This window comes from Lepidochelys olivacea (genome assembly GCF_965140295.1).
Source record: "Lepidochelys olivacea isolate rLepOli2 genome assembly, chromosome: 7".
Taxonomy (NCBI): Eukaryota; Metazoa; Chordata; order Testudines; family Cheloniidae; genus Lepidochelys; species Lepidochelys olivacea.
Window position 1 is genome coordinate 46,206,066 of NC_140417.1, and position 17,743 is coordinate 46,223,808.

At 44.5% G+C, this 17,743-nt stretch overlaps 1 long non-coding RNA gene across 1 annotated transcript; it reads right to left on the reverse strand.

Annotated features, from left to right (window-relative positions):
• Positions 1–3,003: 3,003 nt before the first annotated feature.
• On the reverse strand, positions 3,004–17,370 carry LOC311523756. Its single transcript, XR_014712415.1, has 3 exons — positions 14,031–17,370; positions 11,033–11,177; positions 3,004–3,645 (listed from the first exon to the last, which is right to left on the reverse strand). It is a non-coding gene; the product is annotated as an uncharacterized lncRNA (long non-coding RNA).
• Between the last annotated feature and the right edge of the window lie 373 nt (positions 17,371–17,743).

Genomic DNA, 17,743 nt, shown 5'->3' on the forward strand with positions numbered 1-17,743 from the left:
TCAAATGAGTGTAACTGATGTAATGCTGTCTGGCCAAGCCTGTGGACAACCTGAAACCATTACTCAGAAGTGTGAAATAGATTGTCTCCCATTAATCTCATTGGAATGTCAACTTTAAAACCGAGAGATGGCATTTGAGTGTCAACATAATGCATTTAATTACTAATTCATTAGCAGATAGAATGGGGAAACAGGTGGGAGTGAAGACCATAAGGAAGTAGGAGATAGGAGTTACTGGAGAAAACGAAATCCAAAGGAGATATATGAATGAAGGGACTATAAGGAAGGAAAATTAACTAAAAGGTGGAAAGGTGGTGTTCCTAGAGGAGAGGGTATTTTTCACTGATGCTGAATGTGACAATAAGGTACTGAACAAATAATAGTATTAACTAAAAGTATAGTCACTAAATAAAGGCCAGCCAGGCCCTTATAGACTTGTTGAGCCGCAGTCTAGCGACTAGATTTACTCCTGTTCTCAGAGTCCTTAGCTCAAAAAACAAAACAAAAAAACAAAAACAAAAAAAAAACCACCATGGAGAGATAACAAGGGCATTGTACTTGTGCAGAATAAATACTTTACTTCAAAAGGCATTTGGCAGCAGACAGTTATATTGATTTAGATTTGTATCTCATTATTTTAGTTAGTTTCAGATAGATTTTTACTGTTCTTCATTAGTATGTAGTATACTTCATTGTGTATTTTTCCCTAGGATGTATATTGAAATCAGTTCTCCCTACCTATGAGACTGGTATCATTATTCCCATTTTACATATAGGGAAACTGAGGCACAGAAAGGTAAAATTACTTGCATTATGTAGCATGTAGTATTATGTAGCAAAGGCAGAACCAGAGTAGAACCCAGAAGCCCTGATTCATTGTTCCTTGCTCTCAGGCCAAAGTAAATGGGCACCGAATAAATAACATATACTGATACAGAATAATAGTTCTGTAAATATTGCTGGGAAGTTGAAACAAAATGTTTTAAAATGAGTCAGAGAAATGGAGTACTGTTCACTAAGGGTTCCAAGAAAGTGTGGTTATGCCCACGCCGACCAGCCACAGAGACATTACTATACAAGCAATAACATACTTCAAGAAGTCAGGATATACAGGAAAAGAAGACCTGGTGTTTAACTTTAGAGGGTGGTTAAGTCACTTGGTCTTCTGCATCATGTTTCACCATGCATAAATGCCTACTATGTTACATGATTGCTTATGTACCCAATTGAAGGAATGCAGATACCATATGAGATGATCAACACTTTGCAGGATTGGGCTATCAGCTTGAGCTGGATGCTGTACCAGGCTGCTGAGGGGCTCCTTTGAAAGGTTCAAATGTAAATATAGATTTTTTTTATCTTCCAGGTACACATAGAAAATAAGGGCTTCACCTTATTGATATTATGAAAGAGGGAGAATTAAGCAAGTTGCAGTCCACTGTAAGAGTAAAGAACCTCTGAAGAGAAAGTGAGCTGGAGGCCTGGTAATGTCCAAAATCCTCTCTCTAAAGTAAGGACTGTGGATTCCCTTATCCTAGTATGTAAGAAATTAGAAGTTGAAGAACAGCATGAGAGGTTCCATTTCCCATCTTTTGGATGGGGTGTTTCATGCAGTGTGTTCACGCCTTAGCCGTGAGTTACAGAGGAAACTCTTCCCAGCCACAAAACAACAGTTGTATATTGTCTTTGCTATGGGGGTGACATTATATAGTAGGGGAAAGCATGAAAAGGATGGTTTGATAGTCTAGATGCCTCAACACTAACAAGCTCAGCCTTTGCTTTGGAGAGCTGAGGAGCTCCAGCGTACGCTTTTGCTATAATCAGTGAGATAAAGAAAGCATATGGATCCTATGGCTTTTTCACAGAAAACCAAAAATGTTAAGATTTGGACATCTGGGGCCAGATTCCTCATTGGCCCTCTGACCCCTTTGTACCAGTGAGGCTGTAGCAAAAGGGTTGTGTTTTAGGCAAAACTCCTCTGGGGAATACCTACTGGTGCATGAGTTCCTGCACTCGTTTCAGAGCTGTGTCCACCAGTTCTGTTCCACCTCCACGAAGTTCAGGGCACAAATTGTTCCAGGGAAGAGGTAAGGAAGGAGCATGGCCAGGGCAGAATCTGTATCTCTACAGTAGTCCATAGTGACCATTGCAGTAGGGGCACAAGTTAGACGTAGCCTGCACTGGGGCCCAACACACTCCCACAGTCCTTGAATAGGAGAGCTGCAAGCCTCATCCCCCCTGTTCCCATGTGAGCACAGGGATGAATCTGGTCCCTAGAAGGTGCACTGCTAGGTATCAGGCGAGTTACAGTGTCCTGTATGGAAAATGTTATTGGAGTTCATAGGTTCTTTTTCAGTCATACTGCTGGTTTGTGCCTTCAAGGGGCTTGCACTTGCTTCCTCCTTTGGACCTGGCACAGTGGTAAGTACAGCAGCTCTGAATCCACCTACTGAAATATTTGAAGAGTGCCTTGAATGGAAGCCTACTTAAACCCCCTTATGGACCAGCAGCTAAACCCTCACTGGGAACATCAGGCACTGGGAATTTAGAATATAGTCAATTTTCATCATGGCAAAAGATAACAATGGGGTGTCCTGGGGATTCTGTACTAGGACCTGTGTTGTATAATATATTTATTAATTATCTGGAAAAGGGGGTAAAACAATGAAGTAGCAAAATCTGCAGATGACACAAAATTACTTGAGTGGTCAACACTGGAGAAGACTGAGGAACTTCAGATGGACTTATCCACACAAAGTAAATAGACAACATGATGCCAGATCAAATGCAAAGTAATGCACGGTGGAGGAAATAATCTGAACTACTTGTACAGCTTACTAGGATCTAAATTAACTATTAATTTGGGGAAAACATTTGAGCCTCAGTGTGAACATATCCGTTCAATGTGCAGCAGCAGTCAAAACAAACAAAATATTAGGATGTCTGAGGAAATTTTTTAGAAAAATGATAAATATGAAATATCATTATATAAGTCAATTATATGCTTTCACCTAGATTGCTGCGTTCAGTTCAAGTCATCCCAAATACAAATGATGCAGCATAAGAAGGGGTTCAGAGATGGACAATGCAAATTATTAGAGGTATGGAAATGCTCATGATTGAAAAGAATAAGGCTATCTCAGGACATGAATAGGAGGCCATGATAAATGCTCTTGAGAGGGTAGACTGGGAACTTCTATTCACTCTTATAACACAAAAACTGAGAGCTATTGAATGAAATTGAAAGGTGGCAAATTCAAAACTGATGATGGGAAATTATTCTTTACACAACACAATTAGCCTGTGGAATGCTGTAGCACATTTCATTACTGTGGCGAAGACCCTAGGATTAAAAAAAAGAAGTCAACCTGTATATGGTTAATAAGAATATTCAGAGTTGTTATAGCAAATATTAAAAGAATAAACAATAGTTTGGGAAGGAAAATAAACATACTTTAGGGCACAAGCAAATCTCTAATTATTGGGGGGTTAAAAGGAGAATCTCAGGGCAAGTTATCCCCCCATAAATGCCTATTGAAGGGTTTCTTGCACCTTCCTCTGAAACATCTGGTGCTGGACACGGTCTGTAACAGAATACTGGCTAGATGAACTCTTGATGAGATCCAGAATGGCAGTTCCTGTGTTCTAAAGAAGAGAGAGAGAAAGAAATACCAAGAGAAAAAGCTAGAGGTTTTGGATTCACAACCAAGCAAAGAAAATGAAATACAGGGCTGCAGTCAATGTTGGTTTAAATTAATGTTAGGATACACCTTAAACTTCTATTTGGTGGTGGTGAAGTACCTCCCTACAGTTAAATTACTATAATTAGGTTGTTTGTTTTCAGTATTCATGCATCTACAAAAGGCAAGGAGTAGTGGGGGAAGAAAAATTAGTGAAGCAAATCTATAACACTGCGCATAGATCAAACAACAGACTTACTGCAAAATCAATACACCCAATATAGCAACACTGACCATGTATTTTGTAATAAAATAAGAATAGGGCCACTTCTGGCCCCTGCTATCCCTGTATGCATTGCAACAGCATATGGAACCACATAAGAGCCACCAGGAGCCAAGGAGAATTCCCCTTATGCAGGAGCAGCATATAGCCAATGTACCCCTCATTTGCAAGCCCCAGCGGAGAGGGCAGTCCTGGAAGTGGAAAGGAGTGTGCCTATAGAATTGCATGTAGGGCTGTCGATTAGTTGTAGTTAACTCACGCTATTAACTAAAAAAAATTAATCGTGATTAATAAAATTAATCACAATTAATCACACTGTTAAACAATAGAATACCAATTGAAATGAATATTTTTGGATGTTTTTCTACATTTTCAAATATACTGATTTCTATTACAAGACAGATTGCAAAGTGTACAGTGCTCACTTTATATTATTTTTTATTACAAATATTTGCACTGTAAAAATGAAAAACAAAGGAAATAGTATTTTTCAATTCACCTCATACAAGTATTGTAGTGAAAAGAAAAGGAGGACTTGTGGCACCTTAGAGACTAACCAATTTATTTGAGCATGAGCTTTCGTGAGCTACAGCTCACTTCATCGGATGCATACCGTGGAAAGTACAGAAGATCTTTTTATACACACAAAGCATGAAAAAATGGGTGTTTACCACTACAAAAGGTTTTCTCGCCCCCCACCCCACTCTCCTGCTGGTAATAGCTTATCTAAAGTGATCACTCTCCTTACAATGTGCATGATAACCAAGTTGGGCCATTTCCAGCACAAATCCAGGTTTTCAGATACAGACAGACATCATCTTCCTTTCCAAACGCAAACAGATGGACATCGTACCAAAAGGACTGAAGGTAAAAAAATCCATTACAATCTACATACCACACAGACTATGCTGACAGCTTGTGCCACACGCTCTCAAAGAAACTGCGGAACCACCTGATCAACATCCTCTACAGCAAACAGGGAAAGATAAAGAATGAGCTCTCAAAAATGGATACTCTCATAAAAAACCAACCTTCCACACACACTTAGTAAAGTCCAGCCACGAGGAAAACTAGACAAGCCATTTACAACACACACTTTGCTTCTCTACAAAAGAAAAAGGACACTAAACTTTCTAAACATGCCACAAGGGGCCACAGCAATGGTTCCCTCAACCCACCCAGCAATATTGTTAACCTATCCAGCTATACTCTTAGCCCAGCAAAAGCAGCTGTCCTATCTCGGGGCCTCTCCTTCTGCCCCTCCATCCCCACGAACATGATAAAGTTCTGTGGTGACCTAGAATCCTATTTTCGACGTCTCCGACTCAAGGAATATTTCCAACACACCTCTGAACAACATACTAATCCACAGAGACCTCCCTACCAACACTACAAAAAGAAGGATTCTAGGTGGATTCCTCCTGAAGGTCGAGACAGCAGACTGGACTTCTACATAGAGTGCTTCCGCCAACGTGCACGAGCTGAAATTGTGGAAAAGCAGCATCACTTGCCCCATAACCTCAGCCATGCGGAACGCAATGCCATCCACAGCCTCAGAAACAACTCTGACATCATAATCAAAAAGGCTGACAAAGGAGGTGCTGTTGTCATCATGAATAGGTCAGAATATGAACAAGAGGCTGCTAGGCAGCTCTCCAACACAACTTTCTACAAGCCATTACCCTCTGATCCCACTGAGAGTTACCAAAAGCAACTACAGCATTTGCTCAAGAAACTCCCTGAAAAAGCACAAGATCAAATCCGCACAGACACACCCCTGGAACCCCGACCTGGGATATTCTATCTACTACCCAAGATCCATAAACCTGGAAATTCTGGACGCCCCATCATCTCAGGCATTGGCACCCTGACAGCAGGATTGTCTGGCTATGTAGACTCCCTCCTCAGGCCCTACGCTACCACACTCCCAGCTACCTTCGAGACACCACTGACTTCCTGAGGAAACAACAATCTATCGGTGATCTTCCTGATACACCATGCTGGCCACTATGGAAGTAGAAGCCCTCTACACCAACATTCCACACAAAGATGGACTACAAGCCGTCAAGAACACTATCCCCGATAATGTCACGGCTAACCTGGTGGCTGAACTTTGTGACTTTGTCCTTACCCATAACTATTTCACATTTGGGGACAATGTATACCTTCAAATCAGCGGCACTGCTATGGGTACCCGAATGGCCCCACAGCATGCCAACATTTTTATGGCTGACTTAGAACAACGCTTCCTCAGCTCTCGTCCCCTAACGCCCCTACTCGTGCTATATTGATGACATCTTCATCATCTGGACACATGGAAAAGAAGCCCTTGAGGAATTCCACCATGATTTCAACAATTTCCATCCCACCATCAACCTCAGCCTGGTCCAGTCCACACAAGAGATCCACTTCCTGGACTCTACAGTGCTAATAAACGATGGTCACATAAACACCACCCTATACCGGAAACCTACTGACCACTATTCCTACCTACATGCCTCCAGCTTTCACCCTGACCACACCACGCGATCTATTGTCTACAGCCAAGCTCTGCGATACAAACGCATTTGCTCCAACCCCTCAGACAGAGACAAACACCTACAAGATCTCTATCAAGCATTCTTACAACTACAATACCCACCTGCAGAAGTGAAGAAACAGATTGATAGAGCCAGAAGAGTTTCCAGAAGTCACCTACTACAGGACAGGCCTAACAAAGAAAATAACAGAATGCTACTAGCCGTCACCTTCAGCCCCCAACTAAAACTGCTCCAATGCATTATTAAGGATCTACAACCTATCCTGAAGGATGACCCAACACTCTCACAAATCTTGGGAGACAGGCCAGTCCTTGCCTACAGACAGCCCCCCAACCTGAAGCAAATACTCACCAGCAACCACATACCACACAACAGAACCACTAATCCAGGAACCTATCCTTGCAACAAAGCCCGTTGCCAACTGTGCCCACATATCTATTCAGGGGACATCATCACAGGGCCTAATAACATCAGCCACACTATCAGAGGCTCGTTCACCTGCACATCCACCAATGTGATGTATGCCATCATGTGCCAGCAATGCCCCTCTGCCATGTACATTGGTCAAACTGGACAGTCTCTACGTAAAAGAATAAATGGACACAAATCAGACATCAAGAATTATAACATTCAAAAACCAGTCGGAGAACACTTCAATCTCTCTGGTCACGCGATTACAGACATGAAAGTTGCGATATTACAACAAAAAAACTTCAAAACCAGACTCCAGCGAGAGACTGTTGAATTGGAATTCATTTGCAAATTGGATACAATTAACTTAGGCTTGAATAGAGACTGGGAGTGGCTAAGTCATTATGCAAGGTAACCTATTTCCCCTTGCTTTTTCCTACCCCCCGCCCCCCTCAGACGTTCTTGTTAAACCCTGGATTTGTGCTGGAAATGGCCCACCTTGATTATCATACACATTGTAAGGAGAGTGATCACTTTAGATAAGCTATTACCAGCAGGAGAGTGGGGTGGGGGGCGAGAAAACCTTTTGTAGTGGTAAACACCCATTTTTTCATGCTTTGTGTGTATAAAAAGATCTTCTACACTTTCCACAGTATGCATCCAATGAAGTGAGCTGTAGCTCACGAAAGCTTATGCTCAAATAAATTGGTTACTCTCTAAGGTGCCACAAGTACTCCTTTTTTTTTTTGCGAATACAGACTAACACGGCTGTTACTCTGAAAAGTATTGTAGTGAAATCTATTGTGAAAGTGTAACTTACAAATGTAGATTTTTTTTGTTATATAACTGCACTCAAAAACAAAAAAATGTAAACTTTAGCGCCTACAAGTCCTCTCAGTACTACTTCTTGTTCAGCCAATCGCTAAGACAAACAAGTTTGCTTACATTTACGGGAAATAATGCTGCCTGCTTCTTATTTACAATGTCACCTGAAAGTGGGAACAGGTGTTTGCATGGCCTGTTCTCACTTTTGAAGCCGGCGTTGCAAGGTGTTTACATGCCAGATATGCTAAACATTCGTATGCCCCTTCATGTTTGGGCCACCATTCCAGAGGACATGCTTCCATGCTGATGATGCTCGTTAAAAAAAAAATAGTGCGTTAATTAAATTTGTGACTGAACTCCTTGGGGGAGAATTGTACGTCTCCTGTTCTGTTTTACCCACATTCTGCCATATATTTCATGTTATAGCAGTCTAGGATGATGACCCAGCACGTTTGTTTTAAGAACACTGTCACAGCAGATTTGACAAAACACAAAGAAGGTGCCAATGTGAGATTTCTTAAAATAGCTACAGCACTCGACCCAAGGTTTAAGAATCTGAAGTGCCAACCAAAATCTGAGAGGGACGAGGTGTGGAGCATGCTTTCAGAAGTCTTAAAGGAGAAACACTCTGATGTGGAAACTACAGAACCCGAACCACCAAAAAAAAGAAAATCAATCTTCTGTTGGTGGCATCTGACTCAGATTATGAAAATGAACATATGTCATTCCGCTCTGCTTTGGATCAGTAACGAGCAAAACCTGTCATCGGAATGGACGCATGTCCTCTGGAATGGTGATTGAAGCATGAAGGGCCATATGAATCTTTAGCAGATGTGGCACGTAAATATCTTGTGACGCCAGCTACAACAGTGCCATGTGAACACCTGTTCTCACTTTCAGGTGACATTGTAAACAAGAAGTGGGCATCATTATTTCCTGCAAATTGTAACCAAACTTGTTTGTCTGAGCGATTGACTGAAGTAGTATTAAGTGGACTTGTAGGCTCTAAAGTTTTACATTGTTTTATTTTTGAATGCAGGGTTTTTTTGTACATAATTCTACATTTGTAAGTTCTAATTGAAAAGAAATTGCACTACAGTACTTGTATTAGATGAACTGAAAAATACTAATTCTTTTGTTTTTTACTGTGAATATATTTGTAATCAAAAATAAATATAAGGTGAGCACTGTACACTTTGTATTCTGTGTTGTAATTGAAATCAGTATAGTTGAAAATGTAGAAAACATCCAAAAATATTTAAATAAATGGTATTCTATTATTAAGAGCGCGATTAATCACAATGAATTTTTTTAAGAGCGCGATTAATCGCAATTAATTTTTTTAATCGTTTGACAACCCTAATTGAGGAATTCTGGGCTACAATGCACCACACAGGTAGTTCTAGAGATGCTGCTATAAGTTAGTGCAGCCCTAGGCTCTATCTTACTTCAGGAACTGTTTGACCCTTGCAGCAATGCAGACTCAAAAGACCACAAAGGTGGCACGAATCCATCTTTGCTCACACGCTTCTGCTCACCATGACCTGAGCCTTCTATGCTGTGTCTATCAGGAGGTACAGAGAGCTGGTAGTGACCCCTACATTTCGGTTGCCTAACCCTTTTCATTATAAAAGATTATTTTATTTGAGAAGGTCCTGTTGAAAATTCTACGGGATTAATCACTGTGAGGTCTGCCGCACCGCCTAGAGATGGCAGGGGCTCAGGCCATGAGACAACAGTAGTGCCCCCTATGGGCAAAGACAAATGAACCAACACCGAGAAAACCTTTGGTACCGGGTGCAACAAAGCTCTCATCTAGGGAATGCGCTGCACCTTCACAGCCATCGGTACCGACAACGTACCATGGACACATCTCTGTGGTACCGAGTTTGCCAATGGTACCATAAGAGTTCTGGTACCCTAGAGACCTGATGGGGAAGAACCACAATCCCCATTATTCGGAACTGAGGCCCTGGTACCGAACACATTCTGGTGCCCGAAATCACCCTCGGCTCTGGGCCACATACCACCAATACCCCGGTCAACACTACCCTTACCTGGTGATGAGTCTGACAGTGACCAAGAAGATGTCATTTCCTTCGCTTCTCATCATGGCCCACCATCACAATAAAAGGGTCCCCCTCAATTCCATTGAGCTAACCCATGATTTTGGTACAGGCCTCCTTGTGTACCCTACACCATCCATGTCCTTCACCCACAATGGCCATATCGGGATCTCTGGAAAATGTACAGATCCCATACTTCATGGGTATTTAGTGTCTCTCAGAGAGAGTCTACCAGATACTCTCCTACAGAATCACTGTCCCTGAACCAGAGGAGACGGAAGCTTTTGAGGAACAGGAGGAAAGGTTCAAAAGGGAAGCTACCCCTCCAACAGACTTCTCATCTTCACCAGCTAAGGCTATAATCCTGCCCCCTCCTCCCCCCCACCCCCCATCACTAGTTGATGATTTCAAGAACTTCCAAGACATTACATAGAAGGTGATGAATAAGCTGCAAATTCCCTATAGGAGGTGGCAGCTACACATCACAAGCTGGTAGATAGTCTGCACACCTCCTCCTCATCCACAATTGCCCTTCCAATTAATGAGGCGATTCTAGATCCTGCCAAAGTCATCTGACAGACACCAGCCTCCATCAGATCGACCAGCAAGAGAGCTGACAAAAAAATACTACATCCCTCCCCAAGCAGACTTTCTATTTCAACATCCGCAACCCAGCTCCATCACAGTGGATGCAGTTAATGCATGAGGCAAGCAACATCACGCCAAGTCGACCCCATACAGTTGGGATTGGAAAAGGCTAGATCTCTTTGGGAGAAAGGCGTATTCATCAGAGTCACGAACTACCAAGCTGTCATGGCCAAATATGATTTTATTAAATTTGGGAAACTCAAGGTTCCAGGCAAGTGACCCTCCATATCAATCTTTTGGAGCTAAGGGCCATCAGGAACACCTGTGCACACTTTCTGCCTTTCACCAGGAAAACCCACTCAAAGATCACAATGGACAATATGACCTATATATTTTACATAATCACCAGGGGGTGCCAGATCTCCCTCTGTAAGCATGGAAGCACTCAAATTTTGGAACTGGTGCATCCATCACAATGTGCTCAGTTCAGCTGTCTGTCTACCAGGGATACAGAACGTGACAGCCTACAGTCTCAGTTGTAACTTTTCTCACGACCATAAATGGGAACTCAACTTAGAGGTGCTTCAAGACATATTTGTCCTTTGGGGAAACGCAACTACAGATCTCTTCACTACTTACCAGAACAAGAATTGTCCTTGTTACTGCTTCAGGGCTGGCCTGAGGAAGCATTCACTTGGAGATTCCCTCATCCTCCCATGGGACAGAGACCTCTTGTATGCCCTTCCCCTGATTTCCTCTTCTATCCAAGGTCCAGTTGAAAATTCTACAAGACAAAGCGAGAGTTGTTCTGATTGCCCCCTCCTGGCCAAAACAAATCTGGTTTTCTTACTTGACACAGATGGCAATATGTCCTCCAGTTCCATTTTGGCCCATTCCCCTCCTGCTCTCTCAAAGTGACAGGCTGATCCTGCACCCCAACCTGCAGGTCCTCTGCCTCCAGGCTTGGCTTCTTCTTGGTTCCATAACTTAGAGGTAGATTGCTCTGACGAGGAGAAAGATGTGTTGCTGCACAGCCGAAAGTCAACCACTTGATGTACTTACCTGCACCTTGGCAGGGGGTTAGACTAGATGACCCTTGCGGCCCCTTCAGATCATATGGTTCTATGCCATCCCATAACTGGCAGTTCTACTAATGTGCAGAAAAGGGAGTTCCTCTCCTGAGTACCATAGAAGACTGACTAGAGCTCTTCAGTGCTTGCCTGAGGTTGTTACCTGCACACATTAAGGTACAGGTTAATTTAGGCATCCCCACCTTTTCCTAATTCATAGGGCTCCAGGTGAAAAGCACCTACCCTGACCCAATTCGTAGGGCTGAGGGCCGCCCATACCCAATTCATAGGGCTCAGGGTGTAATTAACCTTGTCAATTTAAATACCCACACCCTTTCCCAATACGTAGGGCTCCAGGTGTATACTACTTCAGCAGGTGTGCAGGACCTTTTATTGGTGAAAGAGTCTTACACAGTAAGATACTACATAACCTGTATTTATTAACAATTACCCCAAACAGAATGCACATGCTAGACATACAGTGCTCTCCACTCCCAATAAGATAGATGAACTTTTCTTGATGGCCAGTCAGGATCAGGTCCACCTGGAGGACTCCAGTTTCTGCACGGTGTCATTGGCACAGTGTTGAGGTCTGGCAGCTCTGATCTTTGGGGCTCTGTCCTGGAGTTGGTTCCCAAAGAACTTCCTTTTGGACCCCAGTTTATATAGTGAAATTTAAGTCCTTTTTAGCTATACCTTAACCAATCATTATACTAAAATTTTACTAACCAATCCTAACATCATGTAACAAAATTCTCTAACCAATCCTACCCCACCACCTTAATTAATTTACACCTAGCAAAATTAATTATGTAACAGACAGAAACAATTAAAGAACCGGACAGAGACTATACAGATAAACAATAGGGAAGTGGGACCATAATGACAAAACAATAAAGAAATGAGGATTTTGCAACCACAGCTATTGATAAGTGATTTCTTGACAGACAGGATGCTATCAAACTAAGTTTTCTTTAATCATCTTAAGATCTGTTTCTTTATCTGGTGACAATGGGTGCCATTAGGATGGGGTCTCCATCTTAACAGCCTGATATCACATTGTTTTAATGTAATTTAGATGGAATGTGAGGATGTGACTTCCTGCTTCTCAGCTCATGGCTGCTCTTTTAATCTGGCTGCAGACGAAGGTGTCAAGGCTAATTTCCTACCCTGGCACTTCGAGTACAGAAGGTGGGGGCCCGCAAGGATTCTAAAAATTAATACTGGCCACTCCAGGCTTGCATTAAACTTCCAGGGTTACACCTTTTCTCTGGCCTTGGATTGATAGATGCTGCCACCACCCAAGTGCAGAACCCCTTTGAGAACTCAGAAAAGCACACTTGGGAATTCCTTCCTGTGGGGTACCCTCAAGCCCTTTACCCCCCTCCCCCCCGGGGAAGAACTGAGAAAGAAAAACAAAGGAAATCAGCTGTTGCCACCAGCTAATTAAACAACATGTGCACAAACCTCTTCGGACACAAAAATCCAATTCTGTTCTTAAAAAAAGTAAATTTTATTAATAAAAAAGAAAGAAAGAAAGAAAATACATCTGGGAATTTAGGCTTTTGCTAGATTTTAAAAAAACAACTACAAGGAATAAGCATGAAGAATAGCTTTCTTGAGGTCCATCTTAAAGGTTACAAGCAAACAAAAGCACCTGGGGCTAGCACAGAAGAATCCACAAGCCATAACGAAATAAAAGGAATAAACCTAATCGCGTCTTCCTAGACATTTCCTGATCTACTTGCATATCTGGGGTTTTAAATTACTCTCTCAGCAATATTCACTCATGGTGCCCAGGGGCCCAGCTCCACCAATGTTTGCGGCTGGGTCTCTCCCCTGGCCCCACCTGCTGACCCCCCCCCCCGCACCTCCCCTGAGTGTCCCCCGGCCCCCACTTGCTGCCCCCACTCCCCTCCCCCGGCGCCTGCAGCTCACGCTGACTCTGCTCCGCCTGCTCCCCACATCAACTGCTGCCGCAGGGTCCTAGTGCCCCCCATTCAATAATGGCAGGGCAGGCTGCCCTTACACTGACCTTCTGCCCTAGCCCTGAGCCTCTCCAATGCCCCAAACCCCTCAACCCCAGCCCCAGACAGAGCCCTCATCCCCCTGCACCCTAATCCTCTGTCCCAGCCCTGAACCCCTCCCACACCCCAAACCTCTCATCCTCAGCCCTCACCCCTGCACCCCTCCTATCCCCAAACTCCCTCGCAGAGCCTGCACCCCTTCCCACACACCCCCTCCTGCCCCCAAACTCCCTTCCAGCCTCCCTCTGCACCCCCTCTGATCCCCAAACTCCCTCCCAGAGCCTGCACCCCTCACCTCCTCCTACACCCCACCCCCAGCCCAGAGCCTGCACCCCTCACCCCCTCCTGCACCCCCACACCCAGCACCCAAACTCCTTCCCAGAGCCTGCACCCTGCACCCCTCCTGCACCCTAATCCTCACCCAGGACCTGCACCCCTGACCTCCTCCCCCCCCCACCCAAACTCCCTCCCAGAGCCTTAGGCAGGTGGGGGACAGAGTTTGGGGGGTGGGTTCTGGGCACCACCAAAATTTCTACAAACCTGCCATCTCTGATGGTGGTAGCTCAGGGTCCTGAGTATTGGAGACAGGCAGAGCCCCCAGCACAATCAGTCAGGAGATGGAGTCCCAGTGGCACTGATACAGAGTTTGGGTCTATGCATCACAACACTTACTTGAACATAGGCAGGGTTTTTTGTAGAGAAACAACAATGGTTCAAGGGAGAACACTAGATTTGTTTGTGGGTAAACTGATGACTCAAGGGTTTTCATTAGGCTAAACAATAGGAGCTGATCACTCTTGGCTGAGTGGTGTTTTCTTCCAGGGAGCTCACAATGTAACAAGGCTGCTTCAGTATTTTGGATATCAATCAAGGATTCATTACTAGAATTGGTCTGATAATTGCTGAGCTGGGTGTGTGCAAGCGTAGGTTCATTAACATCTGGAGCAGAGATCCCACATGATGCTGTGCTTCCCTGCTTTTCTGGTCCCAGAGTTCAGTGGGGTTCTCTGTTCTCCATTCTGTATGCAAATCGAGATGTCTCCCTGTGTCATCTTTCATACAGATGAGACTAGGGGACTTGTCTCTGTTTTCCATTCTGTATGCTAATGGAGATGTCTGACTTGTCACCCTTGTCAGTAGGGGTCTAGGTGAGTCTCCCATCCGCCCTTCATTGCTCTCTGCAAGTCTTTTCTCTGATGGGTTTTGGTTTAAGCAGAGGCTTGTGGGGGGGTATCTTTCATGAGTCAGACAGGCTAGATACTGTGCCCTGGTTCCCTAAGAACACAGAGCTGACTGGTATCACCATGAACATTTCAGAGCCCACTTCAACAAGGCAGGGGGAGGAGGAGGAGGAGGAAAGTGGGAGTGAGGGTGCTGAGGAGGAGGAAGACACCCCAGAATCCCTAGATGCATGCAGCCAGGAGCTGTTCTCAAGCCAGGAGGAAGGTAGCCAGTCGCGGCGGCTGGTGCTTGGGGAAGGACAAACACCAGAGGAGGTCCCCAGTAAGCGGCTTTTATTTTGGGAAGGAAGTTATTTGGTGCGGGCTCTTGGGACGAGGAGGGTTAGGGCTGCATGCATGCCTAGATGCGGAATAGGGCGTTGATGTGCTCTCTCACATTGCAGTAATCGGCCTCAGTGATCTTTTCAAAGGTCTCATCCAGAACTTGGGCAATGTGGTTGAGCAGGTTTCTTGGGAGAGCACCTGACGTCCTTGTCCCAGTCAGGCTAACGTGTCCGCGACACTGTGCCATGAGGGTTGGGGAGACCATTGCTGCACATAGGCAAGCTGCATATGGGCCAGGGCGAAAGCCTCATTTTAGTAGAAGACCCTCACTTGCTTCCCAGGTCACCCTCAGCAGCGAGATATCTTCCAGGATGAACTCCTGTGGAAAATGTGGGGCGAGTGTTCAGTATAGGGGCCCCTTGCAGCTGTTGGCTCTCCCCAAGGCACAGAAACCCAGAGGGCAGTACAGCCATGAAACAATCAGTCCCCCTTGACCCTGTGCTTACTCACCATTTTGGGGCTCCTGTGGGTTATGTGCACTCACTTTGGGACGGGCAAATTATGCTATTGTGTAGACTGTGCTTGCCATTAAGTACAGGGGAATCATTGCTTTGACTGGTTGGAACAATGCTGCGTCTGTTAAGTGTTGCATTTTGCCTTTACAGATGCAACCTTGAGATCTCAGCTGTCCGTGTTATCACCAGCCAAAAGACTCCAAAGAATTAGGAAGAGGCCATGTAGAAGCAAAGAAGACATGCTGCATGAAGTAATGCAGCAGTCCCTTAATGAGAATCTAAAAGTGCAGGAGTGGAGGGAGAGTGAAAGGAGGATCCACCAGCAGAATGAGGAGCGCTGGGACAAATCCATGGAGCTCCACTGATAAGTATCACGGAGCGCCAAGTGGACTTGATCCAGGCTTGCAGGTTCCTGAACAGGCCAGTCTTCCGAAAGATGCATGCGTCATGCACCTTTCTGGGCCAGCCTGCGTTAATGTTCATGAAATGCCCACGGTGATCCACAAGTGCCTGGAGAACCATAGAGAAATACCCCTTCCGATTAACATACTCGGAGGCTAGGTTGGCTGATACCAGAATTGGAATATGTGTCCCATCTATCACCCCTCCGCAGTTAGGGAAACCCATTTGTGCAAAGCCAGCCACAATGTCATGCACATTACCTAGAGTCACGGTTCTTTTGAGCAGGAGGTGATTAATGGCCCTGCAAACTTGCATCAACATGATTCCAACGGTCAACTTTCCCACTCCAAACTGGTTTGCAACCAATCGGTAGCTGTCTAGAGCTGCCAGCTTCCAGATTGCAATAGCCACCTGCTTCTCCACTGTGAGGGCAGCTCTCAATCTCATGTCCTTGCGCCACAGGGTGGGTGTGAGCTCATTATACAGTCCCATGAAAGTGGCTTTTCTCATCTGAAAGTTCTGCAGCCACTGCTTGTCATTCCAGACTTCCATGACAATGTGATCCCACCACTCAGTGCTTGTTTCCCGAGCTCAAAAGTGGCGTTCCACTGTGGTGAGCATGTCCATGAATGCCACAAGCAACCTAGTGTCGTATGCGTTACACGACTCAATATCATCGTCAGAGTCCTCATTGTCAGTTTGGATCTTAAGGAGTAACCCGACTGCCAAATGTGATGTGCTGGCGAGACTCGTCAGCATATTCCTCAGCAGTTCGGGCTCCATTCCCACAGACCGAAAGGGAAGACAGAGTGCACAGTACAAAAAATGTTGAAAGATGGCACCAAATGTGGACAGGGATTGCTGGGATGCAAACCGATGCATCATGGGGCGTTGGGACAGGACCCACAATGCCCCGCACCCCTCGCCCCCTTCCCACAAGCCACAGTGCCAGAATGGGAAGAGGTGCTCTGTGGGATAGCTGCCCATAGTGCACCGTTCCCAGTTCCGCTGCAAGTGCTGCATATGTGGCCACGCCAGTGCGCTTGCAGCTATCAGTGTGGACAGACTGCAGCGCTTTCCCCACTGCGCTCTCCGAAGGCTGATTTAACTCAAAGCGTTCTACATCTGCAAGTGTAGCCATGCCTTTTGAGTCAGTAGACAGTTTTAAAAAGTTTGTGCAAGCTTGAAAACTTGCACCAAAAGAAGTGGGTCCACTAACAGATATTACCTCACCCACTTTGTGTTTCTATAATATCCTGGGGCCGACATAGCTACACCAACACAGCAAACCAAAGTTTTAAATGGCCAAAATGAAATTAGAATGGAAACCATTTTGCAGCCTTAACTTGAGGTCATTGGTTTACAGGCTATTAAGCAACATTTTTTTCCTTTGAGTAAATATTTGTGCTGAATCTTCTCATCCAACTCCAAAATCCTGTGGAAGGCAATACAGCTAAACTAGAAAATGGAGCATTTGCCAATTCTGGCAATTTTATCTCAATTCTCTCAATATTTGGTGTTTTTCTTGAAGGCTTAACTCCTGGATTCATATAATTATATGGAAATCTCAGCTTTCTTTTTTTAAGTAAGTTCCACTTTACGGTGGCAAAGGAAAGTCTGAAAGGGTGACCTGTGTGAATCCCAGTGTCTCAAAAACAAATGGCAACTAAAAACACACAACAGTTATTACTATTTTTAAAAGAATCTCATTTTTATGATAAAAATTTCAATCTTATGATTTTGAACGCTGACAATTTTTGAGCACGTGGGGTTAGAAGCCTTGCTCTCTATTCTTTGTCCTTGTGCATATCTAGTGCCTGGGCTTTCTGAA